The sequence below is a fragment of the Macrobrachium rosenbergii genome, chromosome 21, assembly GCF_040412425.1.
Source record: "Macrobrachium rosenbergii isolate ZJJX-2024 chromosome 21, ASM4041242v1, whole genome shotgun sequence".
NCBI classification, from domain to species: Eukaryota; Metazoa; Arthropoda; class Malacostraca; order Decapoda; family Palaemonidae; genus Macrobrachium; species Macrobrachium rosenbergii.
The window spans coordinates 320001-330000 of record NC_089761.1 but is presented as its reverse complement, the minus strand read 5'-3'; the positions used below and the strand labels follow the sequence as shown (position 1 = coordinate 330000).

Sequence of the window (10000 nt, the reverse complement as noted above, 5' to 3'; positions counted from 1 at the left end):
AAGCAAATTCTTCATTAGATGAACTACGATGATCTCCGATATAAATAGGTTAGCAGCAACTGGGTCAGGTAGAGAAAAACTCGTGTCCTTGCCATAATACACTTCGAAATTCCACGAATAGCCATTCCAATTTGGATCTGAAGGACATAGTATAAAAACCTTTATTCCAAATGTGGATCTTTTGTTCGGATAAATTGCTTGAATCCCAGCCTCCCTTTCCAAAGCATCAGTGCCTCATCTACAGCAATATCCTTCCCTGGTGTGAGCAGATTCTGGCTACATTGGCAGTAAGTCAAAAAATGGTTCATCGAGTCTTAGGCCGTTTCTTATCCACTTGGTCTAATGGAGCAAACCTCAGAATTTCAGCAAGCAAAGAAATCTTGCTCGAGACATCACTTCTTTACAAAAGATCCTGGACCCCTACCATGGCATCTCGTGACCAATACATATACATACGGGGCATTTTATTCACCCCATTATCATTAGCAAGCTCTGAAAAACATACATCTCATCACGAGTGACAGCCCTCCACAGAAGTCCATTTACCTTCCGCTTTCCTGTTGATCGAAAATACTCCTCTGCACGAGCATTCATCCATTCACACAGTCTGTCAATAACATCATTACAAAAAAAGAAACAAAATGCATCTCGTGGGCAGGTGAAGTCTGGTGTGCAAACAGAGATCCCATTGTCACCCTCCGTGAAATCAGGGGGTGGGTCTGGGCGCACGTCACAAAATGGATCTGTTATGAACTGCCAACCTTCATCAACAATGGGTTCAATGTCTTCTAAATACTCGGTGTCGCTGTCATCCTCTAAACAACTATCACCACTATCACTATAATCAGATCTGGCAGGTATTCAGACCCAGAATCTGAAATACTATCATCCGACATCATGATACTGAAAAATAAAAAAAACCCTGTAAAATAACTGCAATCAAAAGGGAAAAAAGTTTAGCATTCTAATCCAAATGATTTACTCACAAGATCGTGACAATGTTTCATACATAAAAGCTTGAGGCACACTGGCATGTGCTGCTGGACGATACCCCTTATAATATCCCATATGAATATGACGTCACGACGACCATCGGACACTCATTGGCTAGAATGAATAGTGGGTGGAGCTTCTGCACCTCTCTCGTACACAATACTACGCCTGAAACCCATCCAAGCTGAAGAAAACAGCTTTGCTTTTCGAGGAGGGATGAAAGACGTATAATATTCGTCGTGGTCTTTTTTATTGTACCGTAAAAGACGTACATGTGTACGTCCCGGTGGCGAAAGGGGTTAAACAAGCCAACCAGTTCAATTCCCCCAGGTCCATGATATCCGTGCTGTAGCCACCTCAGTTAATTATTTTTCAACATATGAATTTTTGATGAAATTAAGAAATATATGGGCTGGAAATCTCCAAGAGTTTTTAAACGTCACTACCTTAAGTCCTTAGAGGCTCTTAAATTTTCTGCTGTCGCTGCAGGAACATTGTTTCTCCAGAGTCAGCTTAGTATTTTTTGTTATTTAAATTGTAATTTGTAATTTAGCTTGCTTCCCCTACCAATTGGTATACCTCTCACCTACCTGCCTCGCTTGTATTCCCTGCCTTTCTACCTTGTTGACTGGGTTTGGGTTGCTTCACAAACCACTCCTGTCTTTGTACATACCATCCTTGTTAAAATTTTCACCAATATTTGTTAATTTAGGTGATGGTTTTTAGTTAGATTGTTAAAGCAATATCTTTAGCTACATTGTTTGTATACTTTCTTAACATATGCAGATTTAAATAATTTGTTATACTATTTGGATAAGTAAAAACATATTCAAAATTAATTTTATTTTCCTTAGTAAAATTTTTTGATTTTGACATTTAACTTTTTATATTTACAAGCTTTTATGGCCAGTTCTCTGCTACCATTTCACTGGGCGACACAGGTCGATCCCGAAAAGGATTTTGACAAAGGAAAATCTATTTCTGGGTGAAGACCTGTGTTTGCCCAGTGAACCCTTCCTCTTTTTCCCAGCCTAGGCTGGCCAAAAGCTTAGGTGCTATTTCGGGGATGAAGGTTCTGGGTAGAAGTAGTAGTAGTGAGCGGAGAAGGACCGCTGTAACGGCTCCCCCTTAGGTAGAGGATTTTGGGGAGGAGAGGTCTATTTGGGTTAAGCATCTGTGGTAGTGGCTTCCACTCGCTCCTAGATGACATACTGACATCCTATAAGGATGATCGCTCCAGAGGTAGTAACTCTGGCATCCTATTAGCTGTATAGCTTTTTTATCTGGTATGTCTAGCAAATATTTATACCTAGAAATGTGTGCTATATGGGACATTTCACTGGGCGACACAGGTCTTCACCCAGGAATAGATTTTTCCTTTGTCAAAATCCCTTTTTTATTACATCTGTTTATAGGAAACCAACTTTCACAGGTTTGACCTCTAAAATGTCCTCATTTATTCCTATTCAGTTTAAGAGAAATGTGATTACAATCTTAACATCAAAAGCTTTTAATATGCAGTATGTTTAAATTGTGTTAGTGTGGACTTAAAGTATAATTTCATAAAGCAGTGCTTATTTGTTCTGACACGATATACAAACCATCAGTCCTTTACATTAGGAATTGCTTTCATCGAAGCTGGAAATGGCCGTTGAACTTTTAAACAGGGTGGTTAGGCAGTTAACTACTGTCCGGGAGGAAGGAGTCCTGCCTGCCTGGATGTAAACATTTTAGTTTGCTTTCGGCCGTCATTGGGTGTGGATGTGTTTCTTTGCTCTCTGCCCAAACTTCCATTGAGCTGTTTTTCCTGGTGAGATCTTTTTCTTGTTCTTATATGATGAAAGCCTTTGATAAACCCTGTAAGCCCGCCTTCCCCCAGCTTGTGTGTCCTGGGGTGGGCGGTAAGAAATGTAATAGCTTCAGTGGGTGAAGTTTAAGGGGAGGAGACAGTACCAAAGGAAGCCTGCCAAGGCGTCATCCGAGGGTTACACACCCCCGATGACTCCCTTGATGGCTGACCCGTTGGGATCGTTTCTCCCTCCTGGCAAGCTTCCCCTTCTTGCTGCCTCTCCTTCGGGTGAGGATTCCCCTTCGTTTTCTTCACTCGCTTTGTCAGGTGTTGAAGGCCGCGGGGGAGCGAATGAGGAGTCTCCCTACACTGACCTGACTTTGTCTTCAGGTATGGCGGTAGAGACTTCTCTCAGTGGGCAGGCTCCAGACCTGGCTTCTTCCTGGCACCACCTGGGTCTACCTGGCGTCCCACCGTTGGAGGGCCTGCTGTCTCACCTGTCTGGTGTGCCAGTGGTCACCCATGCCTTGGCTACTGCTACTACGAGTACTGTCACCATGACTGCCTTTGCCAAAATGCCGGTGACTGTCGCCTCTCACCTTGGTACCCAGGTAACAACCACGCCTGCTTTTCATCATGCTGTGCTGCTGCCGCCTGGCTTCCTGGCCCCACTATCCCAGCCAGGTCCCTTCAGTATGGTGACTTCAACCATGCCCTACCTCACAGTCCCTGCTCCTGCTGTTCCTGCTGTTCCTGACTTTCACTCCTTCCCCACTCTGGTCCCGGCTCCTGGCTTACCTGGCTCTCAGAATGGCCTGGCTCATGTACCTCCCCCACCTGTGCTGGCTGCTCATGTCTCTACTCCTGGCTTCCCTGGCTCCCACGCTGCTCTGCCTGTCCCAGTCACCGCAGGCTCTCTTGTTGACGTCTCCGCTGCCTGGGTTGCTTTTGCTACCCTGGCCCCCCTGACTGCTCCTGTGTCTTTTGCTGCTTCCTCCTGGATGGGGGACCTGACCACCATCCTGAAGATGACGACGAAGAAGAGGTCTCGGAAGGTGTCGTCGTCTTCATTGTCCTTGTCGTCGTCATCGTCTGCTAGCTCTTCCCCTTTTCTACCAAGGCTCTTCCATCGAAGGAGAAGAAGAAGGCTGTCTCTCCTCCCCCTAAGAAATCCCACACTGGGACTTTTAAGGGGAGCGCCGATCGCCGAATTTCGAGGAATTGTTGATTTTTAGTTGGACTGGTATATGTCTAAATAAACATGTCCTGAAAGATTATTGCTAAAAAAAAAATTTTCCAAGTGGGTTTTTTTACATTTTTGTTCACCGCATTTACCGGCATTTGAGCTTTGGCATTGAGATGAAAAATTTTCTGCATCAAATTTTCTGTGTTTTTTTTTTATGGAAGTGAGAAATGTACTTTACTTTTACTAAAATACATATTATACAGGTTAAAAACTGGCTCTCTCTCTCAAAAAATGTAATATCTGAGTAAATTTGTATCTATGTATCTCGATATTGCCATGCAATATTGCCCTGTGATATCGCCCTGTGAGTGATATTGTGCAACAAATTGCCGTACAATGTCTGTATGACTTGCCAATTCTGGATGGTAGAAAGTGAGAAATTACTTCAGTATCCTACTAAAACTACCCATTTTCTACGATAAGAGCTTGTTCGTTCTCTAAAAATATATCAAATAAAAAAATCCAAAAAAGTAAATATATAAATATGCATTTGTTCATGAGACTTACCTGCCAGATATATATATAGCTGTATTCTCCGAAGGTCCGACAGAATTTCAAATTTCGCGGCACACGCAGTGGCCGGTCAGGTGGTTAGTACCCATTCCCGCCGCTGGGAGGCGGTATCAGGAACCATTCCCATTTTCTATTCAGATTTTCTCTGTCGCTGGACTGTCAACACCTGTTGTCAGTTCCTCCGCCATTTGGATTTCGGAAATTTGTTGTCACTTAAGTATTTTGGTTGTTTTTTGGTATTCGACTGGATCTGTGACTTGGCATACGCTCTTTGTGGACCGTTTTTTGATTTTGCTTTTGACTTTTCTTATAATTAAGATGTCTTACCTCTAGCTATCGAGTCTGTAGCTTTGGTGAATGTAAGGTGAGGCTATCAAGACTTTGATAGTTCCTCACTCTTTATGTATGATATGTAGGGGTGTTCAATGCTCTATATAATCGGTAATGAATGTGTGGGATTGTCTGAGGGTGAGTGGAAGAAATATGAAGCCTATATGCTTAAATTGGAGCGTGATAGGCTGAGGAATCTTCCTCCTAGAGTGCATCTTTAGATGGACAGTCAGGTTTTCTCCTACTAGTAACCCTGTAGTAAATTTTAGTACTAACCCTGTAGTTTGTTGCTGCAGAAGGTAATTCCCTGGCTCGTGTGTGGAGTCAATGCGTGCTCTTGAAACTAAAGTGAATGCAATTCAAACGCATAGTGTTAGTGCTAGTGCCCCTAGTGTTGTGGAGGGGGCGTCAGATCGGCCCTATAATGCCTCTAGGCCTGGACCTCTGTCGAACTCCCAGGACCAGGGAGGGGGCATGTCGAAAGCCGCATGAGGGTTACGGGGCTTCCCACCGATCTGGCGCCCCTTCCGGCAGGTCCTGATGACGCTACCCAGGCTGCCAGGGATCGTGCTCAGGCACGCATCCTGAAGGATTGCTCTCGTCCTCCGACACGCCCTCCCGCCGGGGTTGGAGCTCGGTTGACTCTCGCCCCTCTTAAGAGAAGCTTAGAGGAGAGGACGCTTCACGCCCTCTTCCTCTAGACGTTGTACTCTTCCCCGAAGTTGCGTGGATATTCCTCTGCAGAAGAGAATAAAGTTTTTTTCGAATGATCACGCCTTCGACCCCCTGTCGCTTAAGGCAAGGGCCAGAGCTTCTTCCCTGTGGAAGGAAGTATACTTCTCCTCGCCCCTCCTTCTCTCTCAGGTTCAGCCCTTCTCCGAGAGTGGCTTAAGCCAACGCGTAAGATTTTGTTGGGTTTGCAACAACAGCTGGATGCTCTCATGAACCTTTCAAGATTTGAATCTGCCTGTTAAGAGGTACAGACTTTCACCTTCGTCTCCCGCTCGAACGATACAGAGCGTCTGTCGTAGAGAGAGTGTTTAGTGGCTTCCTATTCGTCTTCCCGAGTTGAGGTGTTGGCCTTTTCTCTTGTCTCGCGCCAGGAGAGCGTCTTGCTCTTCGTGCGCTTCTCACGCTTCACGAGCCTCACCTTGACGGCTCGGGCGCTCAGCCATGACGCCGCGGCGCCACGCAGTGACTCTCTTCTAGTACTTGCCACGGAGCCTAGCGCGCGTCACGCCATGACGCTCGCGCCGCCCAGCCGATAGCTTCAAGTCTTGTGTTGACACCGCTCCAGTTGTTTATCATGTCCACAACTACCCGCTTCAACATCTGATGTCCTTCTTAATTTAGCCAGTACTTGCTTCGGCAGTACATATACTAAATTGGAACGATACAGAGAAGATTAGCATGGCTCATGAAGGATGACACGCTAATCGTGAAGCTGTTCCACATTTTTATGTTTACTAAACGACTTCTTTCGCTCGCGGGAGTTCCCGCCACGTATCGGGTGAATCGGAACTACTTTCACCACTCACTCAAGACCCGCCAGCTGAGGAAGAACATCCTCTTTCGTCACAGCCTTTGTATGAAGAGAAACTTCTTTCGTCTTCTTCTTCCTCTGATTATCAGACTCTGGCTTTTTTCTTAAGGATCTGTTTCCTGAGACTTTTCAACCTTCGCTCCTCTCTCTCCACCTTCGCAGTTGTCTTTGTCTTAAGGGGGAGCGTTTGACGAAAAAATCGGAAATCAAATTTTTTGGGATATTTTTTATGGCATCATACATATCCTGACTATCTTCAGAAAGTTTTATTTAAAAGTTCGCCACAGTTAGGAGTTATAAACAAAACAGTAACCTATCATAGTCAAATTACATTTTTCATATAATGTAATGATATTGTCAGTATATCGGTGGTAATTTCCTTTTAGCTATGGAATAATATCTAATGCGATCTATGGCAACCTGTGGACACAGTACGCATCAGCGAAAGACAGGAATGCCGCAGGGCAGTCAGTGGCAGTCAGTCAGTAGCAGCTCAGAGCTTGACTAAGTATGACGTCAAGGCTGGCCAACCTCAGCCGAACTTTTTGACACTCGCTTCATTTGGCTTCATTTAGCGAAGTTATATTACTTTGCAGGTCTATTTTTTGGCTTTTCATTATGTCATAAAAACATCAAACTGTGTAACGGCAAGCAAATAAATACACAGAGAAGCAAAAAATATCGTTTTTCTCAAAACTAAAGTTATCGACATTCAAACTGCATCTCCTTCATAACGCTTTGCACCGATCTCAATGATACAAAAAGTAAAGAAAGCTAAATGTTTGCTAACAAAGGGGCTTCCATGGGAAGCAACACGAGACCCGCACCACGAGAGAGAGTTTTTTCCCGAAGGAATGTCACTTCCAAGAGAGGTAGCAAGTGACTCCTTTCATCTCCAGACTCCCTTTGCAACCAGGCTTCATTTTGCACAAGCCTGGAAAGAGTGAGGGGCAGACGTTTGGTCCCTCCTACTGTTAGAGAGAGGTTACTTGATTCCCTTCCTGTCTCCTCCTCTTTTGTTTTTTGTTTCCCAACTGCCTTCCTGTCAAACAGAAAATTGTTTGACCTGCTCGAACAGATGTCGAGAAGGAGAGCAGTGGAACAGGTCTTGACTCGGTGTTCCCGGGATTTTACTACAGATTGTTTCTAGTCCCAAAACTTTCAGTAGGCTGAGACCTGTCTTGACGTCAACAGGTCGAACAACTTGGTCCGAAGGAAAAGTTCAAGATGGAGACCTCGCAGTCAATACTAGGAGCCCTTCATCCCGGGATTGATGGTATCTTTGGATCTCCAAGATACTTATCTTCACGCCCCAATTCATCCACGTTCGGTGAAGTATCTCAGGTTGTCTTGGGGGACTAGACGTACCAGTTCAGGGCTCTCTGCTTTGGACTCTGCACAACGCCATACCACGTTGAAAACACCGCTTTCGTCCGATCAGCGAAGTTAAGCAACGTTGGGTCTGGTCAGTACTTGATGGTTGACCGCCTGGGAACACCAGATGCTGTTGGCGCCACATTTTGCTCCGAGGGTGTTTACACGTCTCATGAAAAACGTTGCGATGCAGTTGCATCTGTCGCACGCCAGATCTCACTCTACTTGGACGACTGGTTGATTCGAGCGCCGCCGGCTTAAGGTATCTGGAGGACCTTCAGTTGACTCTGCAACTGTGAAGTCCCTGGGACTTCTGGTCTGTGGAGAAGTCGCAGCTGATCCCCTCACTGTTCATTGTGTCTGGGAATTCAGATCTATTCAGCGGCTTTTATAGCGTCTCCGTCGCAAGAACGCAACTTCTATGTACGAAAAAGTCTCGGCCTTCTTGGAAAAGGAAACATGCTAGGTGAAGGAAGGAATGAGTCTGCTGGGGACCATTTCCTCGCTGGAGAAGTTTGTTTTCTGGGGAGTCTGCATCTCAGGCCTCTTCAGTTCTTTTTGTTGAGAACTGACAAAGCAAGGAAGACTTGAAAGAGGAATTGAGAATTCTTCCTTATATAAAGAGGATCTGGGGTGGTGGCTCGATCCAACGAAATTGCAGAAAGGATCTCCTCAAGCTTCTGAACCCCAACCTAGTGTTGTTTTTCCGACGGGTCGTCAACAGGTTGGGGGCAACACTAGAGGGAGAGGAAGTGTTAGGAACCTGGAGAGAGGAACAGGTGTCCTGGCACATCGACTTCAAAGATTTGGCGGCTATCTTTTAGCTCGCCAATTCTTCAAGGTCCAAGTTTGCAATCGTGTAGTTCTAGCAAACTTGGACAATACTACTTGTTCCCTGTTCAGCCTTGCAAGAGAGATTATTCTTTGAGCCTATGCTCGCAACATTTCGATTCTCACAAGTTTTGTTGCAGGGGTCGAAAATGTTCGAGCAGACCTGCTCTGTTGGCGCCATCAACTCCTGCCGAAGGAATGGACCCTTCATCAGGAGGTTTGCCAAGATTTTTGAAATTTTGGGGTCGCCATCTTATGGATATTTTCACGACCTCAAGAACAGCGAGGCTCCCTCTATAAAGCTCATCTGTACTGACCCTGGGGCAGTTGCGATAGTTGCTCTTCCTGGGATTGACGGAATAGATGTTTACGCCTTTTCCCGTTCTAAATTCTGGGAGAAGTCATACGCAAGTTCGCGGCCTCACAAGGGACGAGGATGACTCTCATCCCCACGTTTTGGCCTTCGAACCACTGGTTCTCGGAGTTTCTCTTCTGGTTGGTAGACGTTCTGAGGACCCTTCCTATGAGAGCAGACCTGCTCATACAAACCCACTTCACGTGATATCTTTGAATCTCCCGCTCTGAACCTGACTGCTTTCAGACTATCGAAACTTGGTCAGAGCGAAGGGGTTTTTCTGGCCAGGTGGCACGGGCCATCGCTAGAGCCAGAAGTTCTTCATCTAAAGGATATATCTAGCAAAGTGAGCAACCTTCAAAGGTTGGTGTAGAAAGAAGGGCTTTTCCTCTTCCTCTATCACTGTGAGCCAGGTTGCTGATTTTCTCCTTTACTTAAGAGAAAAAAACTCGATATAGCAGTTCCGACTATCAAGTGTTATCGGAGCATGCTTTCGATTGTATTCAGACACAGAGGATTAGCTTTGTCTGACAATAAGGACCTCCACGATCTTACGAGCTCTTTCAAGACGTCCAAGGTTCCTCAGCTAATTCCCCCTGCTTGGAACTTGGACGTAATGCTCAAGTTTTTGATGTTTAGTCCTTTTGAGCCTCTCCACTCTGCATCTCTTAAGGATGTTACTCGAAAACGGCATTCCCGCGGCGTAAGAGAGTGAGGAGCGGGTTCGAGGCCGTCATGTGGGCTTCAAGGAACACAATGCTGTCTATTCTTTAAGCCCTAAGTTCTTGGCTAAGAATGATAGGTCTTCTAACCCTTGGCCTAGACACTTTGAAATTAAAGGTTTAGCAGACCTTATTGACAGGAACCTGAGGGAGTTCTATGTCCAGTTAGAGCTCTCAAGTACTACCTTAAAAGAACACAGGACACTCGTGGTCCCTTGGATGTTTTATGGTGTTCTGTGAGGCAACCAGTTAAACCTATGTCGAAGAATGCATTGGCATTCTTCATTAGGGACGTCATTAAGGA

At 45.3% G+C, this 10000-nt stretch overlaps 1 protein-coding gene, 1 non-coding gene and 1 pseudogene across 3 annotated transcripts in view; all 3 read left to right on the top strand.

Annotated features, from left to right (window-relative positions):
- Nucleotides 1-10000, top strand: part of LOC136849655 (uncharacterized) — a 264774-nt gene that overhangs the window by 75259 nt on the left and 179515 nt on the right. The gene's annotated exons all lie outside the window — the stretch shown is intronic.
- On the top strand, nt 6228-6330 carry LOC136850291 (U6 spliceosomal RNA). Its single transcript, XR_010856601.1, has one exon. It is a non-coding gene; the product is annotated as a U6 spliceosomal RNA (small nuclear RNA).
- LOC136850280 (5S ribosomal RNA) lies at nt 7812-7927 on the top strand (annotated as a pseudogene).